Source organism: Neovison vison, chromosome 2, assembly GCF_020171115.1.
Source record: "Neovison vison isolate M4711 chromosome 2, ASM_NN_V1, whole genome shotgun sequence".
NCBI lineage: Eukaryota > Metazoa > Chordata > Mammalia > Carnivora > Mustelidae > Neogale > Neogale vison.
This window is the reverse complement of record NC_058092.1, coordinates 88,091,899-88,102,720: the sequence shown is the minus strand read 5'-3', so window position 1 is coordinate 88,102,720 and position 10,822 is coordinate 88,091,899. Positions and strand designations below refer to the sequence as shown.

General features: G+C 37.4%; 1 pseudogene; it reads right to left on the bottom strand.

The window, feature by feature from the left end:
• Positions 1 to 2,815: 2,815 nt before the first annotated feature.
• On the bottom strand, positions 2,816 to 7,461 carry LOC122899170 (annotated as a pseudogene).
• Between the last annotated feature and the right edge of the window lie 3,361 nt (positions 7,462 to 10,822).

Sequence of the window (10,822 nt, the reverse complement as noted above, 5' to 3'; positions counted from 1 at the left end):
TTTAGACTCATACTTTCTGATGGGGCCTCTTTCCTCAAGTCATATGAGCTTATACTGCAAATACGGACAACAAAACAGTAGAAATAGAGTAAATCTAGCTTCAGCTAGACCAGCGGGAGGCCTGGACTGCAGCCCTGCACTTCCTTGAAAGAAGCCCACGTACGCCTGCTCCTGAGAGTCAGCAGCAGAACATCTGCCGATCCCCTCCATTATTTGTTTACTTTAGACTCCCGAGAGCAACGGCTGCTACTTGTCACAAGCTTGATACGTTCCAGATCAACATCGTCCCAAATTTGTACTGTCACCATTTTGAAGTGAAGGAAGAGCACCATTACCAAACAAGTCGGAGATGCCTTAGGCTCCCAGTGAATGCAGGTGCTTAACGATGTAAGAAAAGCCAGAGGGAAAAAAGAGGAAGCAGCAGGTAAGATCACTATTCATATATACACTGCCACGTTCTTCACACCAGCCAGAGGTAAGTCACAAATTACATTACCCAAAAGGAAATGAAGCAAAATCAGCTATATTAATCAGATTATATTCAGCCATAAAACTTGCCATTTAGTCTATATAGGAATATTTCTCAGGGACCTGAAAACGACTGAGAAAAACTTACCCCTGCGAGTTTCCCTGAAAATGGTACCATGGAATGTGGTGAATAGCGTTTTTGTCTGTTCCATAGACCTTATTCAAGGAATAAGTATTGATTTATATAACTGATTTGCTAAAACACTTATAACATACTTGTTATAGTTCTTCAGCGTAGGCTAGATAGATATTGTCATGGTTGTATAAAACTAATTTAACAAAGGAATAATAAATACATCTAGATTTTAAATCTTTAATCATCTGACTGATCTGAAGTTTAAAATTTAGAAGATCTAGAGGAATAGATGTGTGGTATTTCTTTCAGTAAAATGTGTTTACTATCTCTTTACAGTGGGCTAAGGATATGGTTTCACACTTGCTGAAAATCTTCCGAATCACTGGTCTTAGGTGATAAGATGTACTGCAAAAACAAAGTAGTAGAGTTCTCCAATTGTGGTAAGAAAGATCCATCCTGTCAGTTTTGGATTTATTTTATAATACATTACTTGCACACCACTGTAATTTAGGATTCACGTACTATGAAAGAAAACATCTTAAATACTGAAGGTGAATACAAATATCAATGGGCTATAACTATAGCTCAAAATAAGGCAAAAATTTAATAGACATAATGAACAATTTGTCTAAACTCAAAAGTTTATTTCAAAATAGGTTACATGAAGTCTATAAAATTATTATATACACATTAAGAACTGTACGCACTCCTCTAAGTAGTTTATCTTCAAAGAGAGAAAGTGAGTACTGCCACTCCAGGAAATAGTTTTCTAATAATTTCAGTAACCCCAAAGGAAGCTATTCATTCAACAAATAATAGATGGTCAGTTGATCTATAGAATTAAGTTTAAACAGCCTATGAAAAACACTTGAATTCCTGCACATTTCAATAATACAATTAGGAAGAGAAACATCCTTCAATTCACTTTTACATGTAATGTCCTGATACTTGTCATATGTTCAGTTACTTTTTTTAAGAACTTAAATATTTCTATGTTCCACTAGAAAGTTCAGAGAGCCCTAGGGTATCTATGAGTGAAAACATTTGAAGTCAGAGCACTGAGATAGCTTTAAGAAGATGTAAACATTACTTACTAACGATTTCTCTCAAGAAATGTAGACCTTTATATTTACAAACTAATATTGGTTAAGAAAATGGACAATGTCTAATGTGGGACACATGGTCTAAAATAATCCTACTGATGTCCATTTAATTAATTTTGGTATTCAAACGTAAAGCTGATTTCCTAACTACTTCTTATCCCTAGCGAATTATGGTGGAGGGTTTTGCTAAAGGTTAGAGCACTAAACACAAAGCTAATCCCAGTACTTACTAGAAAAGGCACTAAATCATAGTGAAACAATTATAACAGGTGGTATACACGTAATGTATTCATAAAATAAATCCAAAGAAAAATCTGTTTACAAATGAATATGAAATTATGGAAATCAGTGACATTATGAGAAAGTTAATAAGAAAAATTAAGGCCTTTCTTTAAGAAAGGATTATATTGAAATAAAATAACTGAAATGTCATTAAGAACTCTCCATTTTAAGTGTTTGCCTTCATGGGGTGGGACTGTCTTTAGTTGAATACCAGGCCCTCTCAAAAGAAAAAAAAAGATAAGTATACTCCCAGAGACTAGTCATACAATTTCAATGAATCAGTTACAAAGAATTTTGAAATCAATCCTTTGTTTAAAAAAAAAAAAGGTCAATATTTTTTATAAAAAAAACAAAAGTTGTTGTTTCTAAGAGACATTTTTTATTTCAGATTTTTTTTACTTATTCAAATTTATTTAACAGGAGTGACTGAAATTAAAAAAATGTAATTGAGTCTCATCATCATGGAAATGGCTTTAAGAGAAAACTGATCAGATGGATATTACTGCTTCCCATTTGGAACCAGTAAAGAGTTGCCACTGATAAATAGCCAAAAATATTCTAGGTATGGGAGCGCCTGGGTGGCTCAGTGGGTTAAGCCTCTGCCTTCTGCTCAGGTCATGATCTCAGGGTCCTGGGATTGAGTCCCACATCGGGCTCTCTGCTCCACAGGGAGCCTGCTTCCCCCTCTCTCTCTGCCTGCCTCTCTGCCTACTTGTGATCTCTCTGTTAAATAAATAAATAAAATCTTCAAAAAAAAAAAAAAAAAAACCTTAGGTATGTTATATAATACAAGTCTGTTCACAGGGGAAAAAAAATAGGAATTAACTTACCTGAACAAGTTGATTTCATCACAACAGAAGCACAAAAGAACCACCCATGCCCCTGGGGACATTGATTGCACCATGCACCCTTGAAAAAAGCTTTGGCTCCTTCATCTCGAGCAATCTTCCTCCAGCAGTCAAGTGTGCCTGTGTACATGATGTCAGTTCCTTTCCTCTTGGACTGCATCATCATACTGACACCAGCAGTGTCAGATGGATAGGAAGTCAACGCAGCAAGTGCTGTGATAGATTATGCGATCATCCACCTGATGAAGACGTGAGTATTCTTGGGATCTGGAAGCATTCCCTTTGCAGTGTCATAGATTCCAAAGCAGGCAGCTGGGTAGATGATAATATCTTACACAGACACATGAAAGCCTGGTATAGGTCCTTCACCTTTGTGGATCTTAACCAGGCAGTCACCAAGGCCTCTGAATTTCTGTTCAGCTCCAGCTCTGCCCATACCAGCTGCTAGATGGCAAAATCAAGAGGATACACAAAAACACAAGAATGTGGCCCCAATGGTTACCACATAGTGCCAGATTCCCTGGAAAGTAGTGCCAAAACTGGGTTCTATTATCCACACAACCCAGGAAGGGATTATACTTGTCCTTGAAAACAAAGTTGAGAGCCTGGGTGGGGAAGTATCTGATTACACACCAGAAGGACAAGACTCCCTCCTCCTTGGGGATATGAAACCTACAGTCTATAATGCCCTCCCTACTGCTTATCCACGGTGATTTGTCTCTGGCTTGCTGCACTTGCAGCATCAGCTTGACCCACTTGATGGGCACTACCATGGTCTTGGAGATGGCCATGGCCACTCCACTTGCCAGGCAGTCTTACGGCAAATGAAGGATGCAGCACCATCTATCATGTTGAAAAGAACAAGGAGGTGGGAGACTGTGGGGCTGCGGGAGGAACTGGCTGGGACTTTAGGAAGTATATTTTGTTTTTTTTTAAGATTTTTATTTATTTATTTGACAGACAGAGATCACAAGTAGGCAGAGAGGCAGGCAGAGAGAGAGAGGAGGAAGCAGGCTTCCTGCTGAGCAGAGAGTCCAATGCGGGGCTGGATCCCAGGACCCTGGGATCATGACCTGAGCTGAAGGCAGAGGCTTTAACCCACTGAGCCACCCAGGCACCCCTAGGAAGTATATTTTAATATTTAAGGAGTCATTGTCAACTCCTCAAAGCAAATTAATATGCTTTGTTAGCTTGCAATTTTTATAAAAAGCTTTTAAAAGCATTATTGTTAAAAAATATTGACATAAAACAAACTGCCCATATTCAAAACTCTAGAAATTTTTTTTACAATTTTTTTGATTATCTTTATAGACAGTCATATCTTTTGTTTTACTTCTCTTTTTCTTTTTTTGGTAATATTCTATTTACTTGACAGAGCGAGCACAAACAAGGGGAGCAGCAGGCAGAGGGAGAGGGAGAAACAGACTCACTCTCTGCTGAGCAGGGAGCCCGAGGCTGAGCTTCGGGCTCCTGCGGACTCGATCTCAGAACCCTGGCGCTAACCTGACTGAGCCACGCAGGCACCCCACCTCTCCTCTTCTTTTAATCTGTATGCCTTTTTATTTTCCTTTTTCTTTTTGCCTTATTGCAAATCTTTCTCACTAGCACATCAACATAATGTTGAATATGAGTATGGAAAGAAGACATCCTTGCCTTATTTCTGATCTTAGGCAGAAAGTAGTCTCATGTCAAATATGATGTGAGCTGTAGGATTTGTTGATGTTCTTTATTGGATTAAGGAAGTATCCTTAGATACTTACAAAAAATTCTAGCTTGTAGAATTTTTTTTTTTTTTGTAGAATGTTTTTATCAGGAACAGATAACTGGTTTTGCCAAATGCTTTTTCCTTCATCTGTTGATTTTTTTTTTCTTATTTACTTAGTCTGTTAACATTGTAAAATACATTTTTATTTATTTATTTATTTTTTATTTTAAAATTTTTTTAGTATTGAGCAAGCCTTGCATTCCTGGGATCAGCCTCACTTGGCTGTGATGTGGGGCTGGGTTTGTTATTTGGGGTATCCTCAGTGGGTCAAACACTACAAATAACTCTAAAATCTTTTGTCTTTCCACTTAGTTTTGAGTTTTCCTTTGTACTTCTCCCTAGAAAAAGCCCATGTCTTGCAGTTCTCCCAGGTGTCATCCACTATTAGTTTTACTAGATGCATGTTAGCTTGTTGGTAGGCAGTTGAATGTGGTGTTTGATGCTCTGATAAGCCTCAGTCTTAAGCACACACTATGGGCCTTGATCCCATCCATGTGCCCTTTGTAAGTAGACTATCTCTTCTCCAGATGCAAACCTAGGGCTAGCTTATTCCCTAGAGCTCCTTCTCCAAGTAAGAATTTTTTTTTTAATTCCTTGTTTCCCTCCTTAACTGCAGTGCTTTTCCACTAGTACCATTAGTTTACAGTTTTGAGGCCCTAATTCATACCTACAGATTAAAGATTTTGTTCCTTAGATGAGATGGGGGTACGTTTGAGATTGGAATGGGTGGCAGCCACCAATTCCCTCCTTGAGATATAATGAATTTCTCCCTCTGCACCTGGTCTACAAATTGGCTATCTTCTTAGCTGCTAAATTCCCTACAGAAAAAAAAAAAAGAAAAGAAAAGAAAAAAAAAATCTTTTATTTCATGAGGGAGATAGAGGGATGGATGGGTCTGGGTGGAGTTTTGGCAGTGGTTATCATTCTGCAACCCCAGAAAGAACCATGAAGGAGGTTTTCTTGGTTTTTTGTTTTTTGCATTATTCAGATTTCTCCCTGACATTCCCTGAGTACCTTATGGTGTTCCTAGAGAAAACATTCTGCAGAAGGGACACAGCTATCCTATGTCCGTGGCCCTCAAGGGCTTTACAGACTCACACTTAACCTACTCAGGCTTTTGCAACTAATTAAAAATGTCTACCTTAATATTAATATTAATTAATTAATATTATATTAATATTAATAATATTATAATTAATTATAAATTAATATTAGTATTAATATTAATTTCACTGACTTATATGGCATTTGGGAGCATCTAATCCAGGCAAACAAATGGCTGTGTTCTGTTTCTCCCTGCCTGAGCTTCTTTTTCTCCAGATATTGAGTGAGTTCTTTTCCTTCTCACTCTAGTTCTCTCTTGAGTTAAAAAAAAAAAATCTCATTTGCAATCTGTTCCACTTTTTTCTCTTGTTGTAAGGGTGACAATGCCATGCTAGGTCTCTGTATGTCTGAGCTAAACCCATAAGTCTGTGTAATGAAATTTGGTTACTAAATTTACAAATGATGTTTTTCTGAGATATCTAATTTACTGTCTGCATTCATATACTGTCCAAAGAGGTTGAAGTAAGAGAGAATAATTTTTTTATTGTATTCCTAGACCTTAGAGAAGTGGCTTGGAAAATCCAACAAACATTTACTGAATAAATGTCTTATGAATAAATAAGATAAATATATCTTGATTTTGTTATTTAGAAAGTTATTTCTCACTTGCCTACATATCAAATTTACCTAAATAGGCAAATATATTGTTACTATTGTTGGCAGTATATTGTTATTCCCTAACATACCATGATCAATTGCCTTCCTTTTCCATTTTGAAAAAGCACCGTAAGTTCAATGTAATAGTGGTATAAGTGTTAAAATTATGTTATTTTCTTAACTATAACACTTGAGTTACATATTTAGCCCAATTTAATTTAAAATAAATTGCATCAGCAAGCGACAGAAAATACCACAGCATTATTTTTCTGCTTTGATATCCTGAACTTATTTTGGATCTGGAGTCTTATGGAGATGGTTTGAGTATATACTCCATACACAATTTGTAATCTGAACGTCTTGCTAAAGTGCAAAAATTTGGAAATCAACAGAAAATTTGATGAGCCAGTAGAACAGTCCTTAACTATTCCTTTGTAGTTGAAAGTTAAATAGAAATAATCCTTCTCCAGCTCACATAAATGCTTCCTTCAAGATTTACTCCTGTTATTTGAAAAGTAAGCTCAATTGCATTACATAATTTCTGAGGTGAATATATAAAAAATAGTAAAAAATAAGCTGGTTGGTGCAGTAAAAGTGACTAATAATAAAGTAAAATATAAAGTCTCATATCACATTAAAACTTTCGAAGAGTTGCATTAGACCAATTATCAAATTACCCCTATTATATTTTCTATTATGTATAGTGTGTATGCCCTAGAAAAATTCAAGAAATGCACAAGAATACAAAAGACAAGTTAAAAGAGTCACTCATTAACATCAGCATAGAATAATTTCTTTTGTCTGAGTGGAAGACATTTAAACATGACCATATCAGTATACAAAAAAGATTTAGAAGATAAAATTTGAAAGTATTGGTGAGAGAAGAGATCATTACTGGAGCAAGTGCCCCAAGACAACAAGAAGAGGTATGATATACATTTTAGGCATTGGAATTAGCCTCAGATGGGAGGGAGACCACTACTTCCTCACTTCCTCACTAAATTAGGATTAAGAGAGGAGAAGGAAAGAAAGTGAAGGAGGGAAGATGGAAGATTGGTTAGCTATAGATGACAATCACTTTTCAGGAGATGGTAGAGAGAAAGACAGGGTCCTTACCATCCTACCGTGATTTTCCTGTGAAATAGGAGCCACGATCATCTAAGGTCAGAAGGTGAAGTGGCAGGGAGGGGGTGGGAGGTTGGGGTACCAGGTGGTGGGTATTATAGAGGGCACGGATTGCATGGAGCACTGGGTGTGGTGAAAAAATAATGAATACTGTTTTTCTGAAAATAAATAAATTGAAAAAAAAAGAAGGTATAGAGTAATAGGAAGTTGGCAGATGAATTTGGTCTAGGAGAATAGCAAGAAGGAGAAAAAGACATAAGAAATGGTTGACTTGCCTCATGTAGGAAGGAATGTAAGCAGCACTGAAGGAGTGGTGGAAAGATTGGGAACAATTAAATTGTAATAGTTTTGTAAAAATTAAAATGTTCACTAATCCGTCTACTTGTGATTTCTCTCTGTCAAATAAATAAATAAAATCTTAAAAAAAAAAAGAACTCAGGTTATTGGTTTGAATTGAGTGGGATTCAACTGGCTTGAGTTAGAAGGGAACCACTGGAAAGACAGTGGTAATAAAGGTAATAAAGGCAAAATAATATTCCTAAATGCAAGGCAAAACCTGTGTTGATACTTCTAATATATGCTACAAAAAGAAATAGGCTAATATTCTGGTTGCCTTTTGCTGTGTAACAAACCATCTAAAATCGAGTGGTATAAAACAATAATTTTATTATGTTTGCAAATTCTGTGAGTCAGGGATTGTAGATGGGGCAGGAGAAAGTAGATATTCTTTGGCTCATGTCTGAAGCTTCTGCTGGGAAGACTGGAACATCGGGGAGGTGCACTGAACATCACTCTCTTGTTCTGTGTAGTGTCTGGGCATCTTTACATGGGCTTTCTGTGGAACTTCTCCAGCATAGCATTCTCAGTCTAGAGAGACTTTTCAGGGAGCTCCAAGAGTGAGTGTTCCCATAAAGAAAGCAGAGGCTGCATGGTCACTTACAACCTCATTTAGCACATCACATAATGTCATTTCAGAAATACTCTATATTGACTGAAGCAGTCACAAGCCCACCTAGATACAAGGGGAATGGAGCTTAAGCACACCACTCAGTGAGGGGTATCGAACAATAGTCATATTTTAAAGCTGTGCCAACTGAACAAATATTGTTACTACTTAATAAAATACCTAGTAAGTGCCAGGCCCTGTTGTGAGCATTTTTCATATATTAATTTATCTAATCCTCCCAACACCTTACGAGGCTGATATTATCATGACCCCCAAATTGCTGTATGGAGTTTAGGTAATTTATCCATAATCACTGATGGGGAAGCAGCCATTGCATGACCTGTTGCTTTTCTCTGGACTTGCTCACTCAGTTCCCTGGGTCTGGAACCTTCCCCAATAAGGAAGCCAGGTCCTGAGCTAGTTTTGGCTAGATTGTTATTATTAGGAGAAAACATTCTGTTCTTTTTCTTTTTTTTAAATTTTATTTATTTATTTGACAGAGAAAGATCACAGTAGACAGAGAGGCAGGCAGAAAGAGAGAGGGAAGCAGGCTCCCTGCTGAGCAGGGAGCCCGATGTGGGACTCGATCCCAGGACCCCGAGATCATGACCTGAGCCGAAGGCAGCGGCTTAACCCACTGAGCCACCCAGGTGCCCCGAAAACATTCTGTTCTTGATACTCAGTGAACTTCCTTCTATTTCTTAAGACTGTCATATGTCACCTGGCCAGTGACACCAGTGTATCTGTCCCTAGATGGAAAGGAACAGAGTCTTCCCCTGCAGCATGAGAAGGGCACGTCCATTGGGAAAGACCTAGTAGTCACGGCAGATCAGCGCACACTGACAAACACTGATCTTAATCTGTGTTGTGTCTCTTCCTTTCCCTTTCTGTGAGTAAAATGTTTCAACCAGTATTTTGTGTGTTGAGTCCTCCTCAGTGCTCTGAACAAGTAGAAGATGAAGTGGGCCAGTCTGCAAGCTCCTACTTGTGGTGGTTGGTAGTGTTAAGATCCTTGCTGTCTCCATGAGGTGGGAATCCTCACCTGAGATTGGTAGCTGGATATTCACGCTTGACAATCACATAATCAGCAACATCTCCAGGATTAACCTAGCCAGGCAGGCTGGTCTCAGTTTGGGGCCTGAATCATTATAATAGGTTTCCTTTAAAACAGTTGGAAAAGAATAATAATAATAATTTGAAAATAAGTCCTCATACAATCATATATCTCAATAGAACAGGTGGTCTTTTCTTGATCTAAACACCTCTTGAAGTGATTTTCTCAGAAGCCCCTGTCGGTTCTCTATGAACAATTCTTGTTCACTAAGTTGCTAGACAGAAACCATAGCTCCATGATGTGCATAATGTTATAGATGAATAATAAAATGATAGCATTTCTAAATGAAATAAAACATGGTCATAAGCCACATTTGTCTAGCTAAAACTTTTACATCAGTTAATACTTGAAATTAAATATGAAAGCTATGGGCCAGTAATCTGAATAAGAAAGAGAGCAGACTATGAAATGTGGTTAGAAATTAGAGCACCAAGGATGCTTGGGTGGCTCAGCTGCTTAAGCATCCAACTCTTGGAGAACGGCTCAGGTCATGATCTCAGGGTCATGAGATGGAGCCCAAGGATCAAGATCACTGCTCAGCATTGTGCTCAGCAGTGAGTCTGCTTGAGATTCTCTCTCTCCCTCTCCCTCTGCTCCTCCCTCCACTCACTCTCACTCTAAATAAATAAAGTCTTTAAAAAAATAAATTAGAATACCGAGAGGAAACCTGGTGAGGTCAGGGCAACAGGACATAAACTTTGGTTTATGAGAGCATGAACAGTTCTGAGTTTGAATTCTGACTCAGATATTCAATGAACTGAGTGATTTGGAGTTAATTACTTAACACCCAAGGCCAAGTTTCCCCATCTGCAAAAGGATAGTATACATATCCAGCTGGGTATTTTGAAGGAATACTATAGAGTATATGTAAAAATACCAGCAATAAACACTTAACTTCATGGATTAGACATCAAATAATTTACAGTAACAAGACTTTCAAAGGTTGACAGGTAAATCATCCAGAAAGAAAGAGACATTATGATACATTATCAATAGAAAACATCAGATCAATACAATGGGAAAACACGCAGTGGTTCAAACTGAGTTTACAGATTACTGCAATGTCTTATTACAGAGAAAAAGGTCTGGGACATTCTAAACAGTAAAACCTTGTAAATTCTTGGGAGTGAGAGATTAGCAATTTAAACCATGACTGCATGTGTATAGATATAACTGTAGATAAACTAGAAACATATGTCACTTTGCATATTAATTAGTAACAATAATAGTTAATATCTGTATATTACTGTGTACCCCCATGTTTTTTAAGAGATTTACTTACACTAACTCATTTAAACTCCTCTCTCCTAAATATAAATCAGTGAGGTAAAGAT